The 19,511-nt window shown below is 35.0% G+C and overlaps 1 pseudogene; it reads right to left on the bottom strand.

The window, feature by feature from the left end:
* Positions 1 to 9,357: 9,357 nt before the first annotated feature.
* Positions 9,358 to 9,780, bottom strand: LOC149182058 (cytochrome P450 94B3 pseudogene; annotated as a pseudogene).
* Between the last annotated feature and the right edge of the window lie 9,731 nt (positions 9,781 to 19,511).

The following is a 19,511-nucleotide window of genomic DNA, read 5'->3' as shown; positions in this document are numbered from 1 at the left end:
ATTCTAAAGGTTCAACTTATAGATGTCTGCACTCCCACTTTTCTTTATGAAATGGCTTCACGATTCTTCAAATAATGTATCCTTCATTAGTGTGTGTTTCCTATGGTTGGATTGGAAATTTCTGTAGCTACCCTCCCTCTTCAATGAATGCCTTCAAATCAGCAACTACATTCATCTCAGAAGGATTTCATTATTCATATACCAATTGTGAGGGTAAGTGATCGGGTGACCTGTGATGGTTGCAGAGATAAAGCCTGTTCCTGCTCCTCCTATCAGTCGCCCCAATTCTTCAACTCTATCCCTCTGTCTAAAGATCACAAGCCTAACAGGGTTGATGAACGAGAACGTATTGAGCAAGCCGGGGGCAATGTTATGTGGGCTGGAACATGGAGAGTAGGAGGTGTTCTTGCTGTATCTCGGGCATCTGGCAATCGGTTATTGAAACAATATGTTGTGGCTGAACCTGAGATTCAGGAAGCAATAATTGATGATAATTCTTGTAATTGTTGAACCTGTGTAATACACCTACAGAACAGTAGATAAAACAAGAAAAACGAATGCAGCAATAAAAACATCAACTCAGAAAGAATGCAGAACAGAGAATTGTTAACTCAGGAAAAATGCGTAAACAACAGAAAAAACGTCAAACTTCAAACGTTCGATTTGACCAAACAGAGACGAATTTAGAAAAACTAAAACATGGGTTTTTTTCCAGGTGGGTTGATTAGATAACCCAGAAACCATTTGAAGAAATTTGTGGTGGTTTGGGAGAAATATTCGGTTCTTTGGGCCTCTTTTTTGCCGCCGCGTGAAAAAAAAATAGATTTGAATTGATTAACTGGTAGTTTGAATGCGTGATTCAATTCCGCGTGCCTGAGGAAAGGAATTCTAATTGGGAATCAACTGCATGCTGGCATCTAAAACCCGATTACATGCCTTCCATCTTATTAAACTCAAACCTGTTTAGAGACGTATTCCAATTGAACACGACTCTCTGTCATTAAATCCCATGAAGTCGCTGCCACCCATCTGTACATGTTTCGTTACTACCGGTTAAATGTTGGGAGAAAATGGAATAGGGAAGACAATGTTTACGCATGCATTTGTATCTTCTTGTGAACTTTTTTACTACTCTCGCATGCATTTGTATCTTCTTGTGAATTCATCTTGGCTGCTCATCCTCTGTTTCCGTTTACAGTTCTTGAACACTCCCGTATCCATCTTCCATTTTCAGCCATTGTTCTTCCATCAACCTTACAACATAACCGTCTTACCTCTGTTAAACCTTCAGACGCAGTTGAATTCCAGATTGAATTTTAAACAGAGTAAAGGATGGGTCGGTTACTAAGGGCAGAACCGGAAGGGCTTAAGTCTATGAAAGGGCCAAATAGTTATGATCATGGTTATAGGCTGTTCATCAACTATAAATTCATCAATAAAATTGTTTTGCTCCATTCACAGAGTTCCTACATGCAGACAATGAAAAAAAAAAATTTCAAAATTGATGATCGACTGTTTTAGCCACTTTCCGCAACTAGCACAACTTTCTGCAGCTAGCCCAACTTTCCGCAGCTGTTCTGTTAAACTCTAGGTTGCAGGTGTCATCAAGCAAAACAAGCCACATGGGTAGCTAGGGGAACGTCAGTACATGGATGGTGTCCTATTCATTCGGTCAAATTTGATGAAAAAGACCCCGGTCAAAGGGAAGTCAAGTTGAGTGTTATCACAAATTCGCCACACTGAGTCGCCACACTGAGTCGCTGCATGTCAAGAAAAAAATAATAATTTTGAATCAATGAAATGAACAAGTTATTTTATCACTTTTCTGAAGGTATTGATTAATTTTGGATTGATGATGAAAAATGAATGGCTAACTTTGTATCCAAGATTTTTAGCTACAAAACTGTGCACATTTCGCAGCTAAAGTCCAATTCCACAGCTGTTCTCCAATTCCGCAGCCAGAAAAACCTCATTGTTCAAATCAGCCTATCTTTCTCATACAAAATCAGATTTTGATGATTTAACTAGCATTGGAAAGATCTCAACAAGATTTATACAATGAGAAATCTATCATTAGAGTTTGAAATGGTAAATAATGAAATAAATTGCTGGAAAGAAGCAACATTCAACTTGGGCACCAATTTCAAGGCAGGTATAAATTCTTTTGATTTTTCCTTTGAGAACTTGTTTCATTAATACAAATTCTTTGTTTTGTGAGTAAATATCATAACTAGAGAGATTGATCACCTCTCTCCTTTGATAATCTTACATTCCATTGCAGAAGAAGTATTAGTTTTTTTGCAGGTTCCAGGAGGAAGGACAACTGACTACAAGAGAATGGTGTCTCTCTAAGAGACCAATTTGTTTCATAAGAGGATGATCAACAACAAAGAGGAAATATGTTGATGCAAAATCAGATCCAAACACTTGAAAAACTTTCAGATACTATTGTCTCCATCATATCCATCCATCACATCCATACCTCGTAATAAACCATTCATCTCATTTTCCTCCATATTTTCCATTTTCATTCACATACACTTTCCATCTCTTTTTGTCCATTCATAACCCACAAATAAAAGCAAGAGGCTCATTCACATGCTTATTGCCATTGCCATTTTCCATTTTCATCTTCCATTCCTTGTCATTTTCATTCCGCAAATAAGCCCTGGTTCAATGCAAATTATTGAGTCCATAGTCCTTTGAGTCTAAGTTCTTTGTAAAAACACCTTGAGGCTTGCATGCCTTAATGGCAAGTCCTCATGCTGACAAACAATGGGAATACATTAATGTCCCTTGTTCGTCAGATCTTCTAGGTGACTCGACTTCAGCAAATTCATTCGTACCTAGCAAGATGTGTTTGGGCATCTTGACTCTCATTGTCATCAATGGTGAGAGTTCTCGTGTTGACTAGTGGCATCCATTAATGGCCACTAAGCCAATAATTTCCTACTATGTTCGACATCAGAACATCTTTTCACATAGTAGGAATTGTGCCAATGAGTTTTGAAGACATGAAGACTATTATTTTCAGCATTTTGGAGCAGATTCAGTAAGTTTTAGTAGAAGCAATAAAAAGTCATATTATCTCTCTATCCATGACTCCTCTTGTTCAGCCACTTGAAGAAGAATATAATCAGAATTTTTCAGCCACCACACATACAACTCATCCATTCCAAAGGGTATGTGAAGGTACGTCATTTTCTAACTTTTTACCATAGAATTCCATAAAAAGCTAGAATGATAATTGTTGGAAAAACATTTCTCTTCCTCATAAAATTGCCAATACCATCAGTTGGGGGGGGAATACATTAATATTCATATCTTTCCATGTCCATATCATATTCAGGAGCTCACATACTTCCAACATATATTAATTATTACATTGCTATTATGAGCATACAATGGCTTTTGAAAAAGTGCTTAAAGGATAAATTGGATACAAACAAAATCATGGTTAACACACAAGAACCAACCATCATGCAATCCAATAAAGATATACTTTGCAACAATAATCAAAATATCATTATGCAAAGTTCAAAGATCAAAATAGAAGGCAAAAAAAAAAAAAATGTTTGTAACACAAGAACCAACCATGTTGCAATTCAAGTGAAACACTTTGTAGAAATATGAAGTTATCAAATGATATCATGCAAAGTTAAGCCAAAGCTCAAGGATCAAAAGAGTTAATGTAATATATATTGCATGAGGACATGCAATAGCTTCATTTGGGGGGTATGTTGAGTCTTGAAAATGTCATTCATTTCCATTACACTTTCATTATTATGTCCATTATATCACCTCCATTTCACTACTATGTCACCACATTCATCCCACTTTCATTATCATTGGGCCACCTTTATGTTTTTCCAATCTTTATTATTTCTAAGCCTTTTAAGTGAATTTGTGGTTAAACATTAGAAAATAATGTGCATATGCTTATACCTAACAAATGGGTTGAGGTTGTTGACATGTGTAGGTTGAAAGGAGACTTCTAGAAGACCCTTATGTGGCACTCTAAGGCAAAATTCGAATTTGGTTAGAAAGAATCATGGGATCATGAGGATATGTGTCACATCTCCTAATTGTATTGTAACTCTAAGAAGACATGTGTCTTATCAGTTCCTATTTTGATTAGGACTCTAGAGGTAGAGGGAGAGATTCATGGACTCTCATTAATGAGATGGCTTCTCATCTTTTTGTATAAATAGGAGATCTCTCTCCTTCATTTGTTAGTTTTTTAGTCCCTAGTTCTTAAGTTTGTAGTTCTTCCTTGATGGCTTTTGAAAGCTTTGGAGAACTTTGTTGTACTTTGTACTTTTGAAGAAATTGAATAAAGCTTTGATGTTCTCAACATGGAAGGAGATGTGAAGTAGATGTCATGAAGCATATTAGAATGTAAGGTAGAGTAGATTTCATTTTGTAAATATTGCTTTGTAGAATGTAAGGTAGAGTAGATTTCATTTTGTAAATATTGCTTTGATTTCATTATGTTATTTTATTGCTTTCAAGTTTGATAGATTAGATTTTTCATTCATGCAATTTTAATTCATGCAAGTGTGTTTAATTTTGCTTTGATTTCATAGGCGGTAGAGGGCCCCTGCCTTGTATAGTTGTCATTTAATTTTGCATTTTATTTTTCTCATGTATATTAGCTGTACATAACAAAGTTGTTTTGATTACTATTGTTTTACATTTTTCTCATGTATATTAGCTGTACATAAATTGCTTTCAAGTTGATTGTAGATTAGTGATGCACATAGCCTTTTAATGACTAATGAATGACATGATAGAATCATATTGTCCTTTTGCTGAAGCAGCAAGGATACTGGGTCTCATAGTCACTAGCTCATTGTTTGGTTATTGCATTTTATTTTGATTGAACTAATGGCATGATAGAATCATCTTGTCCTTTTGCTGAAGCAGCAAGGATACTGGGTCTCATAGTCATTAGCTCATTGTTTGGTTATTGCATTTTATTTTGATTGAACTAGTTGTATATTCACACTTTTGTTTAAATACTAACTCCATCAATAACATGTTTTAAGTTCTTTTGAAGTGCTAAGTTTTGGAAGTTACCATTAGGGACATAGGCCTTGTCTTGAAATCTTTATCCATACTTGTCCTTTAAAAGTAGTCTTAAGACCTTAGAATAGGATTTCCATTTGCATTAAACACTTTAGAAAACCAACAAGAACAAAACCCCAAAAACAAACATAAACTATAAAACAACGAAGTAAGAGAAAGGTTAAATAAGCACATATAGTGCACCACACTTCATCAGTTTACGATACCCGGATTGATAATTTATGTAGAGGAATTTAAGACGTTAAATTGACTAGACAACCGGCTCCCTTGAAAATCTTAATATGCAGAGAGAATCGAACCTTCTTAGATGATGAAACACACCTCTACTAAATTGTAAATACGACTCTTTTTAATTAGTTATCTAAAAGGAGAGAGTGCAAAACTAACTCCCTGGGGCACCTTGGTAAAAAAACAATTTGTATATTTAAGCTAAGCATAATGTCCTTGTTGATTATCCCTTTCATCAATTTTGTGGTTGCTTCGGGGAAAAATAATCTCCTTCAGGTGTAATTGCCTCAGAGTATGTTTTTAATGCATTTGTCTCACACCTAGGAGACAACTTAACGATTATATTGATCAATGACACCACTGTCAGTTTCCATAACAGTTTTATGGCGCATATAAAATGCTTCTCCATGTCTGATACATCACCAGGTTGTAGTTTAAACTTTACACAAAAATTTCAAACCTCTTTGATATTGTGATGTTGCAGACAGTATACCCACACATTCTGAGGACTTTCTATAATCTACCAGAAACCTCATTAGGGTTTTGAAAATTTTGTCGTCAGTGTTGCCATCTTCCATAAGATCCTTTGCTTGCTTATTTGACTTTCGATTAGCTACAAACACTATCTCAGGTTTCTGCTGTAGAAAGTTCACATTGGCCAAAACTTCTATGTATTGTGAATGAACTTGAAATATTCCTCACATTCTGCAATATTGGTGAAGTCATCCATCATTCAAGGTCGCCACCGCTACTGCAAACTGTCCAGCATTTGGGCACCTAGCTCCAAGTTCATTCCATACTCTCACACTGCAGCACAACACACCCAATACAGAGAGAGATAGATAGTCATACTCTAGTTTTTGGGCACCACTCAAATGATTTTATTCAGTTCAATCAGACTATCATAGGGAAGAACTGGGACCACCCAACAATGCTAACAGACCTGATAGCAGCATTGAATCGAAGGGCTATCATCATTTCTCATCCGTTCAAATTCATACTGCAAAGGCATAATGGTTGCCAGTAAGATAATTACTATACTCTGTAAGATTGATGTACCGATAAAGAATATTATATACATACATTGATTTTGTAAATTATTGTACCATAAAATACCAGAACTCTATGTTGCCAATTTAAGAGTACATGATGAGAGCGAGTACTTTTGCTAAGATATGAACAAACTAAAAGTAAAACCAAAGAGCATAGCAATAAATGATTGAAGAAATAGCATCACAGCGGAAGCCAAGGTAGCAGGCAAATCCTGGAATGCCAAGCATGACTGGATGAACCAGGAAAGGCAGCAAACATTATATATATCAGTTGCCTTGCATCAACTATCACTCATGCAAGGTTGACAGTTATGGCTTCTCCCGGGAAAGCCCGTCCCAACTTCAAAATAAAGAAGCAGCTCAAGAAAACATGTATGACTAAAGCCACTGCAGCCATCTAGGCCATGGCCATGACCTTTCTCTACGATTGAAGGAACTTAGGCATTGGAAAATTTAGTGCATAGGCAAATAATTGAGGAAGCATCTAGATGGAAAACAACCCGAGTCGTCCGCCGAAGAACAATTAACTAATTTCCAAGTGCAGGGATCGACCCTCACAAGCGCATCCAGATGGTAAACAACACGAGTAGTTCGCCGAAGAACACTTAACGGATTTCCAACTGCAGAGATCGACCCTCGCAAGCGGCAAGGGTAACAGGAAGGGTAATTTGACAGATGTCATCATGATATAAAATATCAGTAATTGGACAGATGTCATGTTATGATCTATATAAAAAATCATCTGCCAGATGTCAATCTGAAAATGAAAATGTAGACGATTAATTGATTCAAAAGAAGGCCTATCGGCCTAAATATACCATAATCTAATTATGGGAGAGTTGTTTAAGTTGCTGGTAACACTGTGGACTTTTGGGTTGTTATAATGCCACGAATGCATTGATCAGTAGTTCTAGCAATGTTGTTTACACCCTTTTGAAATCAGGAACATTAGTCATACAAGGGTATTTTTTAATAAGTTTCCAATTTAATTTTCTGCATAAAATCTGTTACATCTATGTCAGCTTCCAAGGGACATTTTAGTATCGTTCATGTTAACTGATGTTTTACATCAAATAGTGTACCTTTCGTTAATTAGTCCCTGCCATCTGGCAATGGCCAGGGACTATAGTAATCCAAATGTGCTGAGATAGAATTAATTTAAACCGCTATGTTATTAATTTATGGTGATTATTGGAGGGTGAGCAAAGTTTCCAAATGTGATGGTGTTTGCCATTGCTGGGTAACCAACGTCTTCAAAAGCGCCATCTTATTTGGCCTCTTCCTGAGGTGGAAGAGGCTGGACAATAGGTTTATTTTGTTTTAAACCTGTTTATTATTAGTGGCAGTCAAAGAGTTCGTGTATTAATGTTAACATTAGTTTGAATTATTTGCACGATTGTTTGAGCGTATTAGCAGGTTTGAGGGTTTGAGCATATTGGCGCATGTTGGTAGTAACTATATTATCACATTGCATGTACACCACCACTTGCATGTACGCCTGCCACCATTTCGTTTACATTTAAACAATTGTATGGCATATAAACAAGTGTCATACATTCAAAAGTTGACAGTTGACAGCGCTATGTCATGCACTTCCAACTGCTCCGGCTTAGTTCTGTTGAAGTCCTCCCTTTTCTCCTTTCCATTAATCTTGCGCCCGCATCCCTTATTTCCTGGATGAAAAATTTCTGAGGAGACGCCATCTATAGCGTCTACTATTTCCAGTCTGAACAGTCCAAAAACATCGGCTCTGGTTATGGGCCATTGCGCTGGTTTGTAAAGCCAAAGACTCTGATTAAGCCAAACAAAATAGCAGAAAGACGATCAGACTCTGATTAAGTCGAACAAAATAGCAGCAAAACGATCAGACATCTTTGGAAAGTATTCTGAAACATCTAGTATCTTCAAGGATTTTGGAAAGTATTTTGAAAAAACAAGATTATTTAACTTATCAAGGAATTTCTCTATTTAGGTGAGTCCGCACCCGCATAATTTTATTTCAGACAGGATGTAAAAGCATAAACTCTGTAATTTATCAGGAATAAATATAAGTCTAATATATTTCATTGTTTATATTAGGATATTATAATATATTGTATTCTTTTTAAGTTTTTGCTTATCTTCGATGAATTAAACTTGTTAATTTGAAACAGGTGAATTAAAAATTTCTGTTATATAATTTCTTAAAAAAAAATTATTTAATTAATATCAAATTAAAAAATTACAAAATCCATATTTGAATGTGCTTTCGTTCATTCATGTCCCGGCAGTGTGCATTATTGTCTCTTTTCACTCATGTTCGAAGCTTACTTGTTTATAACACATTCTATATATATCTATATTATATCTCAATTCTTTTTTAATAAAACAACGCTGTTAGCCATGAATCAGAATGAAATAAAGGGGTTAAGTGCTCTCTCTTTTGCAGAAGCTAAGGTAGCAGGTTAAGTTGTTGACTTATAACCATTAAATGTATCTGTCGCAGCTTGGTATGGGGTAAAAGGAACCATTTAAGGCAGGAGCAAGAGCAAGGGAAGCATACAAGTAAACAGCAAAGGCTAAAGCAACTTTAGTCGCAGGGTTGATCTATAAGCTATCGTTTCATCTGTTTACCCCTATGCAAAGCAAGCAACAAAAGAAGACAGAAGAAATTTAAACAAGGACCAGATTTCTTCTCTATTTTGTTCATGCTACTTACTATTTTTCTAGACGATGCAAGGCCAAACTGGATGCCAGTCAAAGTCCACTGTGGGAACTGAGCAGCTTCTTCCAAGCAAGAAACAAGGTAAACTTCCTGGCTCATCTTTCCTTTTACAGGGACCGGTGCTGCTCATTTCCCGCCTCTGCTGCTGAATGACATCCATGGCGAACTCGTGCACAGATTTTACTGTGCAGCGGAAGCGTTTTTCCGACCCAGTGTTGAGCATCCTATTTATATTCCACGCCAACGAGATCGGTGCAGTGGAGCGCTGAGCACTGAGCTCGGTTGCTACATCGAAAGCCTGCGTGAACTCCGAAACAGAAAGGCAACTTTGCATATATTATCAAACACGAAACACTGCAAAATGTCCTGAAAATCCAATCCTCTGCCCGTCTGGCTGGCCTCATCAAGAATTGGTAGGATTCGATCTGTGACCTCTTTGACGACTCGTAGAACAAATTCCCGTAGAGAGCAAGTGTTGAACTCGTAGCTGGAAACCTTGCGCTGCAATTTCCAGGCATTCCCATCGGAATTAATGATCCCCTTCCCCAACAGATCGTGCAGAATGGCCGTAAAGGGCTTCCCCTTTAGATAATTGTAGAATTGGGTCTTCAGTATATACATAATATTCTCAGGATTCACCGTCACAACTGTCCGAACCGCTCCTAGTCGCTCGACCAGAATGGTTTGCGTGGGGGATTCTGCGAACATTTCTGCATACCATTGAAACAAGTGGCCTAACCCATGACTAGATATGATCTCGGGCCGGAAAAAAGCATGGGACGAGATAGAATTCTATAGAAAACGCAAACCTTGAGTACCAGCAGCTGCAACACCCCAAGCGGCAGAGTAACAGCAGCGCTACGTGGCAGTTAGCATACTATTTGGCCTCGCCTAAACATTTCAGTGTGTCGTTTGGGCAGAGAGGGAGGGTGACGGAAACTGTTGAGAGCTAATAAAATAACTAGAAAACAAGGAGTGAGCTAATAAAATAACCAGAAAACACAGTGACATTGGGTTGCTCACAAGGAAACCGATAATGGCTACACTACTCATGAACAACTTGTTTGCCTTCCTTAAACCGATCCCTGCCACTTTTCCAACACTAAATCTTTGTGAATAATGGCGCTTCTTATATAATCAACAAAAATTTGGGGTCCAGTAGACCATGTGTTTATAGGAAGTACGACTCTGAGTATAACTCTGTTGAGAATATCGAAATTATATATTCATAACACAAATTTACATTCAATAGAAATATTGATTAACTACGTAATATATTCATTCAAATATATATAAACTTTTTTTTATAATAGATATTATATTTAAAAATTCTAATTATAATTATAATATGAGCGTTTGACGGGTGGAGAGTGGCTTCACGCGTGGAGAGCTGCTTCTGAAGCATATAACATCTGAATAACATCTATTCATAAGACCGAGGACTTCTTAAAAGAATGCTGTGGAAATTCATGTCTGTAGAGACCGATGGATACATACTGGGGAAAATACTATAGTTAGTGAAACCACCGCTATCATAGCATACAACCAACTATATCCTAACAAGAAATCGTAATCCATAATCAATAGTAAACCTATTTATACGAACGTAAGAATAAAGTTGTTAGTTATGTAAATAAAGTGGTTGACGGGGGACGCAAACTAGCCATTAGCTGAACTTATTAGCATCTTAATGAGTAAGACTTGTTAGTTGGGACACAAACATGGTATCTATAGTACTCTATATAATCAGTGTGAGTACAATGTCTTCAGCTTGTAATCACTGCTTACTTAACCATGTAGTTGAATCGAATACGTATACAGGAATAATGGAGTTCAATCTATGTAATAAAGCTAGTTACAGTAGAGGTAGTATTACCATTAAGCTTAGTAAGTGTAAGATACGTATAGCTCAACTATTCAGAAGTAGTTTGAAATTACTAGATGATCATATTTGCTCCCTAATCAAATGAGTACTGATATTATTATAGCTTAAGCACGGTTTAACTGTATTAAAATTAGCTTCATAAGGTTAAGATCACCATAGTTATGCAAAGGTTATGTTACTGTAATCATTGGATATTGCTATTCCACTGTAATGGTAATCATAGCATGTAAAACATAACTACTTCTGTTAGCTTATCACATTGGGTGTAATAGAACTTTCCATAATAGTTACAAGCTGCTTAGTGTAAGTAAACCCTTATGAAAAGTACCTAGTAAGCTTTGGCATCTTACAAGAGCAATGGGCTTAGTAATCATAATACATGTGTTATCCTATTTGATTAGGTTACATTACCATTAAAGCTGACCAGTAATGATACTAATACCGGTGTAAGAACATGACTGTAATTGATCTCTTGCTTATCTATAAGTACAACTATTACTCGTATTAAGCTCTTGTTATAACTAAGCTCTTTATCCGTAATGAATGTGTAATAAATACTCACTTGATTAGCTCACTACTTATACTTACATCATGTGAACACAGATAGTGATAGTAATGGTGATAATAGAGCTAACTAAGCATGAAACACAGTATTACATTTTTTTATACCATGTTATTCCCCTAATAGATTCAGTAAGGATCATAGTGATAAAGCAACAAGTATACTAAGTAAGCATAATAGCAACACGATATGAGCTTCATATTGATTGCCATTACTTCTATTGTTTATCCGTATTACTTAGTCCATTTGAGTGCTATAACCATTAGTTCTCCATATTCATGAGAAGCATAGGCCTGTAGCTTACATCTTACAAGTACAACACTGATACCATGTAACTACAATATCAAGCATAATGGTTACAACTCTATTCAATAAGTGGAATCGAACCACTTAATCTGTACATGCTTGTAATTACCTTATGTTACTGATTACGTCTTCGCTTATGATCTCTATCTAACACAGTTACTTAATTGTTGTTGTTAGCTTAATCAAAGTACAACCATTGTGTTTACTATCTATAACTAACACTATTAGCTTAGTTTACCATGTTAGAGCTTACTGCTTATCGTATAAACTGGTGATACTTAAGCTTACGATTGTTACTAGTATGGTCTCTTCCTAATCAATTACATGCTAAGCTTCTTAGTTTATCATATGCTTGCTTCTGTATAAACTGTTGCAGCATATAATGTGTTTTTACATGCTTCCTGCTCAATGCAGGGACTAGTTGCAGTGCAGCCTACCTTGCTTATAATTGAAAGTTTGGTATTCGCTTGACTATAGACATGGATGAATTTGGAAATTGTATCTCGATATTGTAAAGCACTTTCACTGGACAATTAGTTGATAAAATTTCTCAATCAACATATATGGTTCCTACCGTAAAGTTTTTAAAAGATATAATTTGGATCCTTCAAAATGACGATGTAAATTTAGCTTTAATCTACAATAAATTTAAAATACAAGGCCATCAGCCATTTTGGAAGTGTGATATATAGTTAAAAATAGTTAGTATCACCTAAATCTAATACATCTATTAAATAATGTTGAAATAAATTTAAAAAGCCTTGTTTTTTAAACAAGCAAACCTAAAAGACATCACTTTTAAAACAATTTTGTCATCTTTTGTTAACAATCTTGTCACCTTTTGCTATAGAAATTTTTTTTTGTGAGAGTTTTTAATTGAGAATCAAATAAATTAAAATAATAATAATAATTTATATAACAAAAAATTTAATATATCTTTTAAATAATTTTGAAATAAACTTAAAAAATGTGGAGATTTAAAAATATCTAAATTTATATTTTTTTGAAATTTGAAATTATTATAGACCAATCTATTTATGTAAATTAAATAACCAAGAAAAGTCAATAGACATCAAAACACTTATTTCATGGTACATCTCACATTGTAAAAAATGGAAAAAAAATAAATCTGAAAAATTAACTAAATAAACATTGTCTCACACAATCAAAATTTCCAATACATTAGTCATGTAACCAACTTAAGCATGTTTTCTATGGTCTCAATCTATTAAGTGGAAAACCCCAAATATTTTTGACCACCTACTTATAGAATAATTTGTCCCAAACTTCAAGAGTATCAAGAATTGTAGCATAACTAAAGTATCTATTGCATAATCATTTGAACAACTAGGAATCATAACAGGTAACAATTGTCATATTGTTTGTACTGGACGTTGGAGGAACTGGCGTATTAGTAATGCATGTAATATGAAGCTCAATATGAGCCAAGCGAGCATCCATTGACTGAAGGCACACCTGTTTGTTTCTCTGAAAAATTTCACATCCTCAAGACAAGCATATACAATATATATTTGTACCTACTTCTTAGTAAGAACCTTTCCCAGCGTCGGATTTCATTTTCCAGTAGAGGGATAAGGCTTGCAAATACTACTTTGTCCTTCCCCTGGTATGACCAGGGTCAAGAACCCACTGCCAAATATCATCCATGAACTCCTAATAGAGAACAGATGCCTATCTCTAGCTGTCATTGTTTCGAAGTGCTAAATTTCATTGTGTGTTTGTAAGGGGTCATTGAACGGAGAGTCTCATAAGGCTCCTGAGCCTACTATTGGGCATAGTTTTGGCCATGAGGGTTACCCCCCATGCCTACTTCTCATGTGTTGGCATTGAATATGGTCAAACTGGTATCACCTTCTAGGTTTAGCCCAAAGTTGTCTAGGAGAACGGGATTGAGTGTAGAACTAAGGAAAAATAAAAAAAGAGAGTTGGACGAGGAGGATAAATCCCAAAGGAAGCTTGACCCAACTCAAGCAAGGGAAAATTCAACGATACAAGGTACAACATACATGCAAAGCCTTGCAAGAGTGAAAGATAAACTACCACAACACAGGTATAGAAGCACAATACTACAATTATCCAAACTAAATACTGACTAATCCCATGGAAAAACACAATAGTCCATGTCAAGACTAGAAGTTGACGTGAGAGTTAAATACCCATAGCTAAACAAACAAGTTGTAATGAAATTATAATTACAAAAAGGCTTTAAATTTACCCGAGATATAGTGGCCTCCAAGCGACAAGAGCAAGTGTTAAAAGAAAATATATAAGTACCAATAACACTAGAAACAATCAAGACACGATAATTTTTCGTCTATGCAAGACCTAAACTCCCATGAGGCCTCCTTAACACAAAGCCACATAGAACCAGAGCACGATTTTTCTCAACACAACTCAAATAAAGCTTTCCTTTGACCTCCTAACCCTCCATAATTTCTCTTATATGTACCAAGAAGCTATAATTCCACATTAATCTTTGCCAGTTATCTCTCCCTGTCCTAGAGAATGCCCAAAACACATGTTCGACCTCTTTTTCAAGGGATAAAAGATGTTTCCTTGCATATATTCTTTGCAAGCGGACCTATCCTGCCCCTCTCCTCCTTTGAATGGAATTTAGCATGGATGATGAGAGACAACATAGTTTCATGCACTTGTGTGCACAGAGTGGCCACACAACGCCTTCAATTTAATGACATCACCTTTGTAGGGTGGAAAACCATTGTTCTCCTCGAAACACACTTCCTTCATGGAAATTATTATTATTATTATTATTAATTATAAAAGGAATTAATATAGAAATCAAACATATAAAAATTTAAAAAAATATGTAACAAAATTCTTAATCATGGATATTCATTCTATTTTACCATGAAAATATTAGAATAGTGTACAAATGGAAGAGTCTAGAAAGGTGATAGGATTGTCAAGTTGTCCTCAATTTCTCTAACTTGTTATTGTCGTAGTTAGGAAAATAGAGGTGGTTTACAATTTTTAGAATGTGATATTTAGATTTTTGAGATCTAAACTATCTGAGAGATGATCATTGTGTGCCTATACATGTAATATTTGTCAAAGAAGCTTAATCAATAAGAAGTGTGGTTTCAATTATATGTTCTTTGTGTGCATATATCTTTTATTTTATTTTGGTATCAGTTAGATACTAAATTTGGCATTGGTAGCCAAGGGTAAACATCCATACCAAGGAAAGTCATGGGACAAAAACAAAGGAGCCAAGTTTCAAGAAAAATAGAAAGGTATGGCTTAATCTAAATTTCCTACTAAGAGAAATGATGATTGTTATTATTGTGGAAAACTTGGGGATCATGCTAAAAAATTCTATAAAATAAAATATAATGAGTCTAAATAAATAAATAAAAGGCATAATTGAAAATTTGTGGAAAAATACACCTCAATTAGTGATGACTTAAAAAACTTTAGGTTTTTTTTTTTTTTTTTTTTTTTTTTTTTTTTTATGCTGCATTGTCTGGGGAGGCTGATGATATGAATGCTTGGTTCATCAATTATGGTGCATCACTCCATATGACTTGTAATAAGGATTGATTTGAGGAATATAATGAGGACATTGATGGAACATATGTTTATCTAGGAGATAAAATATTACCTAAAGTTCAAGGTTATGGAGTAGTTGGTGTGAATTTTCCTAATGGACAAAAGTGAAAAATCCACAATGTGATGTATGTTCCTGGTATCAAAAAGAATTTAATTTTTGTCTCTATTATTGCTGAGAAATATTTGAAGGTAGAATTTGTTAAATCATGGGGTGTTGTTAAAGACATCTAAGATTGCTACAGAGTTATTTCCATAGGTACCTGTTGATGGTGTTGGACCCGCCAACATGTCAGGGGATCTCCCCAGGAAGAAGTCCCAGCAGTGGGTCGTACGGTATCGCCTTGACCACGTTTGCATTCAGAGGCAAGCAAGATGTCCTTGTTGGTAGAAAGGGTGTGATTAGCACAACAAGCCAAGGAAGGTGCATGAAGGGTTCTATCACATAGAAACTGGAATGAGTGCACCCCTTTGAAACCTGTAGAAACATGCAGCTTGAAAGGGAACACATGAGAAAAGATACATCACAGGTTGGAAGGCAGGTAAGTCATCCAAAGCGATGGTTAAACCAATAGCACATCTCAATAAGATTCATACATACATATATAGAAAGAGTCCATACATACATGCATAAGTAAAAAACTACATATATCATTAGAGTAACCAAGAATGTTGAAAAACAATAACAACATATGCATGAAATGTGTTGGCTCTGTTATATTAAGAAAGTCAAAGTTCCAATCATATATACAACCATGTCCAACTACTAGTCTCTAAAATGGAAAATTACAGTCACTGTTTGCCTACTCCTCCAAAGAGATATACTAGCTCTGCACTATGGAGAAGCCAAGGATTGTTACAATACACTCCAAGTTTTTTTCTAAGATACACCAATAGGAGGCTTGGCTCCCAAAAAGCCTGTCCAACGAGTTATGAGATTTTGTAAATAGAAAAGGGTGGGGTGACCCTTGATATTCCCCTTTGGGACTCTTTACCTCATGGAAAATTTTAGGGGCGAATGTTCGCCCTTTGGTGAAATTAAGGGGTTTTAAATGTTTAGTGGGCGAATATTTTGTATCATAGTACATTTTTACAAATCGCCTCAAATAGCAGGGAGAGGGTAAAAAAGGTGAATTTAGCCCTTGAAATTAGGAGTTACAACCTTCCATTCACCCTAAATTTCAAGAATAGGTTTTACTTAAGTGAATCCTATGGGCCAAATACCATATTTATAAAAGAGGTATGGTAAATTAATAAAAATATGAATAAATGAGAGGTATGGTAAATAAATAAAACATTTTTTATATTTACTCCATAAGTCACCTTATATACTTGCAAGGTGGTAAACAAATAAAAATATAAATAAAGTGGAGGTAAGGTAAATAAATAAAAACTCTTTTTATACTTACTCAAAAGGTATGGTAAATAAATAAAAATATAAATAAACTAGACGTATGGTAAATAAATAAAACCCCTTTTTATATTTAGTTCATAACCTTCTTTCTATTTATGAAGGCTCAAAAAAGGGGTTTTAGTTAAGTGAATCCTATGGGCCAAATACCATATTTGTAAAAGAGGTATGATAAATTAATAAAAATATAAATAAACGAGAGATATGGTAAACAAATAAAACTTTTTTTTTTATATTTACTCCATAAGTCACCTTATATTTATGAACACTCAAAAAATGCATTATATTTAGGTGAAACCTAGGAGCAAAATACTATGGGCCAAATACCATGGGCTAGATTATTATTAATACCATGCAAAAAACATTATTAACCCTAATATTAGTATTAATAAAAATAAAAATGGCACATGGTATTGACCCATGGTATTCACGTTGAATGTAGCCTATTTAAATGGGGGAATTAAGCCAGCATAGATCCATCTTTACTTTAGATCTACTAAGCCCCAAGAGGGATCAAATATCGTGATATGAAAACTAGCATAGAGTGAAAAAAATATTTGATCCCTGTCGGGGCTTGGTGGATCAAGAGTAAAAATGGACGTTGTAATTTAATGTATGTTAAACATTTTAACTTGGTTAAAATAAAAAATAAAATAAAAATCAATTATTAATGTTATTAATTTTTATAAATTACTAATAGTAATTTTTAAGCTCTAGGTTTATGATAACCCATGGTATTGACCCATGGTAATACCATGGTATTCATGTGAGCATAGACTATTTTAAGGGGAAATTCGATCATCTTAGATCCATCTTAATTCTGGGTCTACCAAGTGCTCAGAGGGATAAATAGATTTCATCCCCGTAAGAGTGGTAGATGTGGAGTTAAGATGGATATAGGTTGGTTTTTATGATAATGAAGATATTAAATAGACTTAGGAAATTACATTGTGAAAACATCTTAAGGTGAATGGTTAAAGCTACATTTAGTCACTTCACAAAATTTAGTAAAAAATACCATTATCTCCATTAATATTGGTTTTTAATTTTTTTATGATTTAACAAAAAATATTCAAAACAATGGAACCCTATCACTCTTTCCGCATCACCCTAGTAGAATATTTCTCACCATTTTTCAAACATTCTCAATTTGATATCTTCATGAAAAAGTTTAGGTATTGATGTTGGATTAGTTGTTTGAAAAATAAGCTGGTTTGTACAACCTTTCATCTTCTGTGCTATTCTTAGTTTGTCCTAATGATCTATAGGGGTTGGAGCCATTGCACCATATTTTCCTAAAAGGTAGAGATTGTTCACCAAAAAGTAAATTAATCTACATGTTACAACACTGTTAAAAAATGCGAGACCTGTGAGGGTAGTGAATTATGCTAATAAGCAATTTAGATTGGGAGAGACATAATTAAATTTATTATTTAATTCAAGATTTCCAATTAAAATAATAATAAATCTACATTTATATATTCATATATTGATTGAAAGGATTCTCACAATGGTCACTTCTTTCAATTAGATCCCCTTCAAGCCTTTGGGATACCTACTACTTTCTTATATAATATGGTTGGGGTTTGCTACTTGTTGGCGTGTTGGGGTAAACAAACTTGATGTGTTTTTTTTTTTTTCGTAGTTGGAGTCTATGGAATAAGAAAGAAATTTGGTAACTTGAAAAAAGTGGTAGCTTGACAAAAGTTGTAGAGAAAAGATTAATCTCTCCTACCTTGACAGAACTCGTTGTCAATATCAACACCTACAAGAACTTTGTTGCGGAATATTATCAAAACTAATAGAAGGATATGAAAGAGTGTATGACAAACACGGCCACTGAAACTTGGAACATTGTTTGTAGGAAGAGAAAATTATGTTTCTTTTTTCCAAACATGTATATTAGTATATTACAATTTAATGAATATGTTTTCTTATTATCATATATAGTTTCATACTTTAACAAAACATTCACCAAGACTTCACAATGTTTTATTATTCAGTAAAGGATTCGCCAAGATCTTACAAGATTTATAATTCAGTGAAAGATTCTCCATCACTGTACAAGATAATATAATCTGGTGAGAGATTTGCCAAAAAAATTATATATACATATTATATTATTGATAAAATCGCCTCCCATTTTTCCTATGTATCATGGGGATTAGCCCATTTATTATGCATATAAATTTAGGGTGGTTATTAAAATTTTCCCTGCTTTACCTACCCTCATGACTCTTCAACTACTACATGACTATTATATTTGACCATCAACACTTGGTCTTTCACTTTTACAAGATGTTACATTGCAATCTGCACATGTACCCATGTGAGACAAAATATGTTTGAGTAAGCCATGTAAGGTACTACTAAGACTCAAACAACTGTCGGAAAACCAACTCTTTGACATCCTCATGATGATCGACGGTGGCAAACTAATACCAAGATTGGTAGTCCGTGATGGTGTCTGCATGCTTAATGGTGAAATCCTGCTGAAAGCGAACTCTCGCTTCCATTGCATCTGAGTACACTGATTTGGCACCTCTATCCAACTCGTTTGATAACATGCACATCATAGTCTTGAGTGTAGTCAGACCAGCAACACACTGATGCATAGAGTTTATGCTGATCTCCAAGTTTGCGCTGGTGGCTACATGCATCAACTCATCAAAGTACATGTCGAGCTT

The sequence above is a fragment of the Pinus tabuliformis genome, chromosome 3_2, assembly GCF_031772625.1.
Source record: "Pinus tabuliformis cultivar Carrire ecotype Pingquan chromosome 3_2, CPIR1, whole genome shotgun sequence".
Classification (NCBI taxonomy): domain Eukaryota; kingdom Viridiplantae; phylum Streptophyta; class Pinopsida; order Pinales; family Pinaceae; genus Pinus; species Pinus tabuliformis.
Note: the sequence above shows the minus strand (reverse complement) of the source record. Positions and strands in the feature narration are given on the sequence as shown.